This window comes from Dermacentor albipictus, chromosome 9 (genome assembly GCF_038994185.2).
Source record: "Dermacentor albipictus isolate Rhodes 1998 colony chromosome 9, USDA_Dalb.pri_finalv2, whole genome shotgun sequence".
NCBI classification, from domain to species: domain Eukaryota; kingdom Metazoa; phylum Arthropoda; class Arachnida; order Ixodida; family Ixodidae; genus Dermacentor; species Dermacentor albipictus.
The window spans coordinates 32,492,177-32,500,658 of NC_091829.1; positions in this window are offsets into that span (position 1 = coordinate 32,492,177).

The window sequence follows — 8,482 nt, forward strand, 5'->3', positions numbered from 1 at the left end:
GGGCCAGGGATGGTTTTGACACACAGGTGTCACCACACCTGTCAATTCCGCTTCGATGGTTTCTCGGGTTAACTGATAATTATTTTTGCTGAAAATTTAGCTTGCACTATATACCGGTTTACACGTGACCGTGTTTGTGGTGACTGCCTGATTACGCGTACGATTTATACAGTGGGCACTCTATAATTCAACTCTACCACAGTGTAGCGATGCTCCCGTGTCCTGTCATTAAGGCATCGTCCGCTCTGACCAACATAGTTACACGCACTGTACAAAGGCAGATTATAAGCTATTCCTTTTGCATAGTCAACGAACTCTGACCGAGGTCTCTTTTTGCAAGCAGGCTCTTTGGGGGCTCACACACTGCTCAATCTGCACAAAGATTGCAGTTTACTACGAGCGAAAAAAAAAAAACAATTTTGCATTAGCCCGCTGGCCAGCCCTCTTCAGTCGATGCGATATGCCGTGGATATACGGAATGACTGCGACTTTTTTGTAAAGCTTGGAAGAATGAGAGGCATGTTATCTATGGTGACATGCACTTCAACAGGGCTTCAGCAACGACAACGAGGACAAGTGTGGGGTACCCCATGTTCGCGAGGCGAAGTGCCTGATCAGAGAAGCTGTCGGCCATGAGCTCTGGGCAAGACTTGCTTAAAGAATTGGGCAGGAAAAGTCTTGTCCAGAGCTCACGGTACCGCTCATCCACCTCTATTTGCCAATATCCACTCTTGAGGTCAAAGGAGGAGAAAAACTGCACATCGCAGACGATCTAACCTTTCACCGATACGTGGAAGGGGTTAAACGCCCCCGTTTCGTTACGCTGTTCAGCTTATGGTAGTCGACACAGAATCGAAGTGTGTTATATTCTTCTTAACGAGCACTACGGGAGGTGCCCACGGACTGTTGGAAGGCTGAATATCGTCACCTGAAAGCATCTCCTCTACTTGCTTCTTGATGATCTGCCTTTCTTTTGGGGAAACTCGTTACGGGTGCTGGCATACTGTTCTCGTGGCGTCCTTTGTTATATTTCTGTGCTTTGCTACAGACGCACGTCGTAGCTTCCAGGAAATGGAGGAGCTGTCAGAAAAATCCTTTTTCAGGGGATATATGTTTCCTTTGGGCTTCCGGGAATCTCTGGTTGACGGTAACTGATCTGTCGATACTGCAGGTTCCTGACAGAGCAGTTGACGTTGTCGTTAGGTTACCAAATACCTTTGTGAAAAACGAGGCCTATCGTTCTAACCGCTATACATTCGCGATCGTAGAATGTTTATTATCCACAAGAACCATTACACTGTAGCGTGGTGGCACAGTTACATCATCATCAACGATGCGCCATGCAGCAGGATGTCGCTTCTCCGATTCTTTCACAGATGTAGCTTGTTCTGTCGAGAATGGCACACTGGACCTACGTAGGTTAGTTAATTAGGACGCCATTAGTTCTTAGAAAATCCTACCATAAGTTCCCTTGAAAATTATGGCAGTATAATAAAGTCGTAAATGCAAGTGAAGCCTCTTATATTAAGCCTTTCGGTGCATCTGCCAAGGGGCGTAATAAGATTAACGCCCACCATGCGTATCTGCGGTCAGGTCCACTGCATTACAACTTTTTCTTCAATTTATTCGCCATTTAGTAGCTTACTACCGAATAATCAGCGCCGGCGTCGACTAAGGCGTTCCGCTCGCATCCGGCTATTATCAACCGTGAATCTGACGTGATATTTTCGTTACTGCACCTGTTTACTGAAATTATCCCGTCGTCGCATTGGAACCATGTTGGAGGATCTTCATAACTGTGGTCATCCGTGGCCTCACCTCCACAGGTAGCTTGCTTCAGTTTTCCCGGTGTGGGCTTGGTGAACGACGCCTAGGCGATTTTGGAGACGCGCGTTGGCTGGGCGATCGGTAGCGCATGGGCGACGGGAACCATGGTTGACTTTGAGCGTGGAGTAATGGAGCTTTGGCGCGTGGACAAGTATTCTTCAATCACGGCTGGTCATTCACAGTTTCGGGGGGCACAGTGCACTTAAGGGACAACCCCTTAATCCAGCTTGACAGTACGGGCAGAACCTATACATGTGACCCGCATCTCCGCAATGAAAACACAGAGGCCTGCACTCATAGTCACGCCAGACGTCACATTTCGGGGGCATTTGCTCTACAAAACGAGGTGCACTGCGTGCTGTAGGCGGATAGGGAACGGTCGTCTCAGCTGCTGCACTACTGTGTACCGCGGGTTGCCTGAGCACGTCGGCGTACGTTGGGATGCGCCACATGGTCTGTGGCTCATGCTCTGGATCGCGTATGACCTGTCTCAGTTCGTCCCGGACAATGTCGTTTATAGATGGTACAGTTGGAGTCTGAGGTGTCTGCAACTTGCTGAGCTTATAGATTAGACCACTGAGCGGATGAGCTCCCACAGGACTTCAAGGTCGTTCGACATGTTTCCAGAGAAGACATGGGCAGGTGCACAGCTTGCTTGACGGTTGTGTTGCCGAGCCCGCTGTTCCAGACTTTTCTATGGTCGTTGCTTGTGATCAGAACTCCGCGACCGTGCGCGAAGGGTTGCGGACGAGAACTGCGAAGAGCTCTTCCTTTACTCCACGCATGAGATGGCACAGCTTCTTACCTTCACTTATGATGGGATCAGCACGCTTGAATGGGCTGGACATGCCCTCGATGTACATCGCCACGTTCTCGCTTGTGAGTTGGTTCCTTGCTTGAAGTGCAACTTCCGCGTTTTCTTTACGATCCGTGCTGGCGTATGTTGCTACCGGTTGTCGTCTAAATTCCTCCCAAGAAGACAAAGAGGTTTTGTGCTTCTGATATCACGTTTTTGCGAAGACCTCTAAAGCCTCTGTTTCTCATCTTGTTTATTAAATTTCGCCACGCTCTCGAACAGTTCCAGCCAATCTTCTACGTCACGTCTTCGAACAAATCGCCATAGAATGTTGGCGGCTTACGAGGTTGGCTTACGACCAGTTGTACCGGTGCTACCTGGATAGTCATAGCGGCAGTGTCCGTTGTCTGAGTTTCCCTTGGCGTGAAAAGAAAAGGGCCGAATTTACGCGAGTCACCTGGGAGACGGCGGCTGACCCGCTGGTGCACAGGTGTCAGTTCCACGGGATCACATCACTGGTGGTCGGGGCAACGCTTCCATGCGTTCGTGGGGCATTGGCTAATACCCCGCACCTCGGATCCACCAGAAACGTAGCGATGTTGAGGAACGCAGGTTAATAATAACGATACTTATTAAGGGCAAACCCGTGCCCACAACTGAAAGTCATTACAGTCGGGAAAACGCCCATCAGTCGCGTTCCGAACTGGCATCGAACTGACTTTTACTCTCCCCTATAGTATGATCCCTCGTGCGCGTGGCGCATGCGAACCGGCATCAGTGCCCAATATGAAGGGTGATGGGTGCGCTACTTGAATGTGGCGAAGTTACCGCGGTAATAAGATCTCAGGGGGAAAAAGCGTGGAAGCCTCATAGTAATGAACTGTTCATACTTTGGTACCCACAAATGGCCGTCGGTTTGGCTCCAATTAATGATCCCGGGTTCGACTCCCATTAGGTTGGTGCCGATAAACTTTGGTTCCATAATGCCAGAGGGTAAATTTTGCTATAACGCCTGACATTAGGGCATTGAAGCCAATTAGGGTTTTTCCCTTAGCAAGATAAAGGGAAGTGAAAGTGTACGAATAGCTAAGTCGCCGTAGGTTGGAGTCTATCCTGCGTCTTTCCCATCACGCATGCAGTACTTTATCGATTGAGATAACGCGGCGGCCATCATATCGTCCGCTTTATTTGGGTTTTTGTATGCGTGTACAGGGTTGGGCCCCGGGGAGTGTTACCCGGTACCTCTCACGGCCAAGGCAGTACTTCCGTGAGCATATTTATTTCGAGAGTACAGCCATTTGTACAGTTCAGCAACAGCCCTTGACGTGCAGGCTCCTGTCACTTTCAGAAACCAAATAATCTTACTCACACAAACGGAACTTAGCCTAGAAACGTCTGCCGCCTTTACGACTTCACGCGACAATTTATGCTTCTTACTCACGATAGTGCATGCAATGGAAACACGTTCGCAAGATCTGCCCAAGTGCTCACCAATGTGAATCGAGCCCAATGCTGCTTAGTACCGGAGTTGTGTGTGCATGTGTTTACGGTTTCGTTTGACACTGCCTAGTGACACTGTTTGACAGGTCCGAGGGGGCCAGCGTTCCACCAGTCGAGCTCAGTCGGGCCTCTTTCAAGCAACACTAGAAGTGGGGATGCCAACACATTCGTTCATGGCTTTCACCAGACACGTAAGTAAAACCATATGCCTCGTGCCTCTGTACTAAACTGTGTCGCGCACACAGCAAGAAAAATTGCCTCTCGCGGAATCGGCTTCTTCCTGGCTCCGACTGCCGCTCAAGACATTACTGGTGTTTGAGGCCATAGTTATCCCTGTATACAATAGTCTGTTGAATTCAGAAACCCTTCATTGGAAAACAGCTTACTGAGGGTCTGTTGATTTGACCATTTTCGTCTTCAGATTCGTCAAGTCAGCGCCGCACCTGGATAAGCTAAATATTAAATACAGTAAGATCCCGTTAAAACTAAATCGAAGGAACAGTGTATAGCTGTTCGCCGTGTGGAAAGTTCGTCTTAACAGAACGGAACTAAATAACAGAGCTCATTGTACCTGACAAACTACACAAATAAACAACTGAAACTGCGCCAAAAGAAAAAAATGTACACGTAACAAAGGTAGTCACTCGTTAACATTTCGTGATGCTAGACATTGCCTTAATAACACTTAAGCTATGCGGTAACTGCTTTTTGCCGGCATTTCGCAAACCTGTGCTCTTTCACTGAAGTTGAAATTTTACTTAGCTTGCAGAAAGTTTCCTCATACTCCTCATGTTGCTAAAACAAGGCACCAAACTATCCAGGCCGTTATAATAATATGAGAGCACCACTGGGTGGTGTCCTCACCACAATTGTTTGACTGCAGGGGCACCTCGACGGCCTTTTAATCAGCCTTTTCGGGGCCAGCCGTGCGGGTTTCCACCTCCTCGTCGATATCTGCGTAGCTCTTTCCGTCCACAAAATCACCATTAGCTTCTTAGATAGCTAGCATCACTTACTTCGAAGTCTGTCGATAAGGGCCTCTTGCAAGACCGGATATCAGGCGTCAGGGACGACTGCGAAAGTTCGATTTAACCAAATGAGCACTTCGTTTTAAGCAAATTTCTTTCGCGCTGGGCCTACCTGAAACCAACCAAACGTGCGGTGTTCCTCACACCCGAAAGCTTGCCTTAAGCTAAATAGTCTTAATAGCAGTTTACTGTAAAAGAAAATGGTAGAGGTCAGCAAGTGAGGAGTAGAAATGGCCGGGTATGTCTCAAAATTAATACAGACATTGCCACGTCACTCGTACGCGCTCGAGATGTTCGTGGCGTCGGGCCACATCTAAGTTTCATTTCTGCATGCATACTTGTACTACATCTACCGCCACTCAATCTTAAAGTCATAATTAATTATCGTAAAGCGTAGGTCGTAACAGCTGCACACTGGATGGCGTGATAGTTGATCGTGACTCCACACCCCCCCCCCCCTTTTGCTACCACCGCGTATTGTGCAGATGGAAGAAAAGCCTTTAGCAGTATGCCGAATGAATGAAACGAAATCTTTCCATTTATTATCGAAATTCTAGGGAAGCCATGACTTGCTTGGTGTTGTTAGTTTTTTTTTTTTATTGATATGATATAAGGAGATGTTGGCGCGCAATTTAAGGCGCCGGCTACTCCTTATCTCTTGGGTGGTTCCGTCATACATCATTCAGGGTTCACGGTTACATATCAAATAATCATTTCACACAAGCACCAGGACTTATAAAGCAACGTTTCCACAGGAAGACTATGGCAAATGTCTCCACACCTATGTAGTCGAAAGTCTCAAAAGTAGAAACGATACTGTCGCCTAATAACACATTTTCTAGTCAGCGGGTCAGCGGGTACATACAGTATACATGGCAAATGTCTCCACACTTATGTAATCGAAAGTCTCAAAAGTACAAACGATACTGTTGCCTAATAGCACATTGTCTAGTCAGCGGTGGTATATACATCGTGTAAACAATCATTCACAGTCACAACAAAGCAGTCAACATAACATAATTCCCAAACAGATGGATATATAGAGTCACATTGAAATGAACAAAACAATGAAAGCACTAATAGCGTCCAGCGATGCCGCTGTCTTCAAAGAAAGTCTTTAGTGCTTTTAAAGCGCTCTTCTGCAAGGCCGTTGTTGGCCAAGGGCCCAAAAGTTTCCTTAAACTGAAAGGTCTGCGGTCTAATTTACTTAGCGCTGATTTAAGTCGGCATCTTGGTGTGTCGTGATGTGGGCAATCTAGAAGGAGGTGATATATATCTTCATCTACAAATCCGCAATCACATTCGGGGGTTTCAGCTAGGCCAATTCTGTGTAAGAAATGCTTTGTGTAGGCAGTGCCTAGCCTTAATCGATGAATAAGCGTTTCCATAGTTCTATCTAATGACAATGAAAATTTGAATTAAATAAATGGATCAATATGATATAAGTCAGAGCTCTTAGAATTCTGGTCAAACCAAGTGTTTCTAGACATGTTGAAAGACGTTGTCCTTATAATGCAGCGTAATTCATTCTTTGATATTGGGAGCGGAGCCGTATCATCTTTCAGGTGCGCTTGTCGTGCTGCTTCATCAGCTGCTGTGTTGCCAGGAATGTTGCAATGCCCTGGTATCCACTGGAATGCTATTGCATGTTTTGCTTCGCTTGCCTTTGTGAGGTATTTAAGTGTTTCATATATTATACTGTCGCTGAATGTTTTCCCCTTTGTGCTGCAGAGTGATGTTAGTGCCGCCTGTGAATCGCTGAAAATTACCCATTTTTGCGCTTCTGCTACTGACAATATAAATTTTACCGCACATAGGATTGCGAACAGTTCAGCCGTTGTGGACGAAGTCGCACGAGATAACTTAAATGATTCTTGTTTGTTGAGGTGCGGTATAATGAATGATGAAGTTGAAGAGGTTGCTGTACTGGAGCCGTCTGTATAGACGTGTGTGTATCCTGAATACCGCATATATATCTGGTATAGTGCTAGTTGTTGAGCAGCTTCAATGAACATGTCTCTTTTGCTGAATATCCCTTCTACTGATAATTCAATTTTTGGAACTGCAAGCAGCCATGGAGGATATTCGATGTCTGAGTTCCAAAATTCATTTTCTGGCAATATGTGAAGATTTTCTTGAATTTCTTTATGAACATAACTTCTATCTCGATTCATTATGTCTAGAGCAAATGGGTGGTTTTTATGCTGGGTTTGAAGGCGGAAATAATGCCGGCATGTTTCTGTAGTTCGCATAACTGGAAATGGTGATTGGCGAGCCTCAGCTATTACAAGAGAACTCGAAGTCGCTCGTGGAACTCCTAGACACAGGCGTAGTCCTCTAGCTAAAAGTCTTTGAAGTCTCTCTTCTGACGTGTGGGAAAGTCCGTGTAAGATGGGCGCGGAATATGCAATTTTTTGTCGTATTAATGCATTGTAAACAGTCAGCATGGACGATACTGATCCGCCCCATGATGTGCCTGCAAGTCTGCGAAGTACAGTCACTATGGCATTGACCTCGTTTTCGAGTTTTTTTAAGTGGGGTGCCCAGAATAGCTGCCTATCAAGTATTATGCCAAGAAATCGATGCTGTGTGACAATCGTTAGAGGGTGTCCTTCCAGATTAAGAGTGAAATTTTTTAACACCTTCCGAGTGAAGGGCAATACAGCAGTCTTTGCATGTGATAGTACCATTCCTCTTTCTCTCAAAAATTGGTTGATGATATTTATGCCGTCTTGCAATGCCATCTGGAGAAGTTGAGCTTTAGACCCAGATGTCCAAGTGTTGTTAGTTCACATTCGTGTGCTTGCACCCTGACAACGTTAAGGCCTTTCTTTTCCCAAGTGCATATTTGTCCTTCCTCTAGCGAGCGTTCGTAGCCTTACCTCATCTTTTCAAATTCAATAAGCTATTTACGCGAATATAAGCAGCGTTTCCGCTTCAACTGATTCTACGTCTCAACGGCCTTTACGCTCGACTCCTTCCCCCTTTTCTATCACTTCTTGCATTCCCAACATCCCCTCCCTGTGCAGTACTATTGGGGTGACCACCTAGTAAGAGGCAGTCACAGCTCTGTATTGATGTCTTCAAAAATTTCCTTTTTCAATCTCACATACTATAGATAGACGCTGATCGGGGACTACTTGACGAAGGACACGAAGCAGCAGCTCCCACCGAGATCAAGGCCCGCATCAAGGGTTCCAGACGGGGTCCTGTACCAAGACACCATGGCCGAGAAACGTCAGAAAATTTGTGGACAGCGCTAAGCGAGGAAAAAGAAGGCAGACAGCATACGAGGCGCCAGTCGCCTCAGTGGCACGTAGTGACAGAAAGT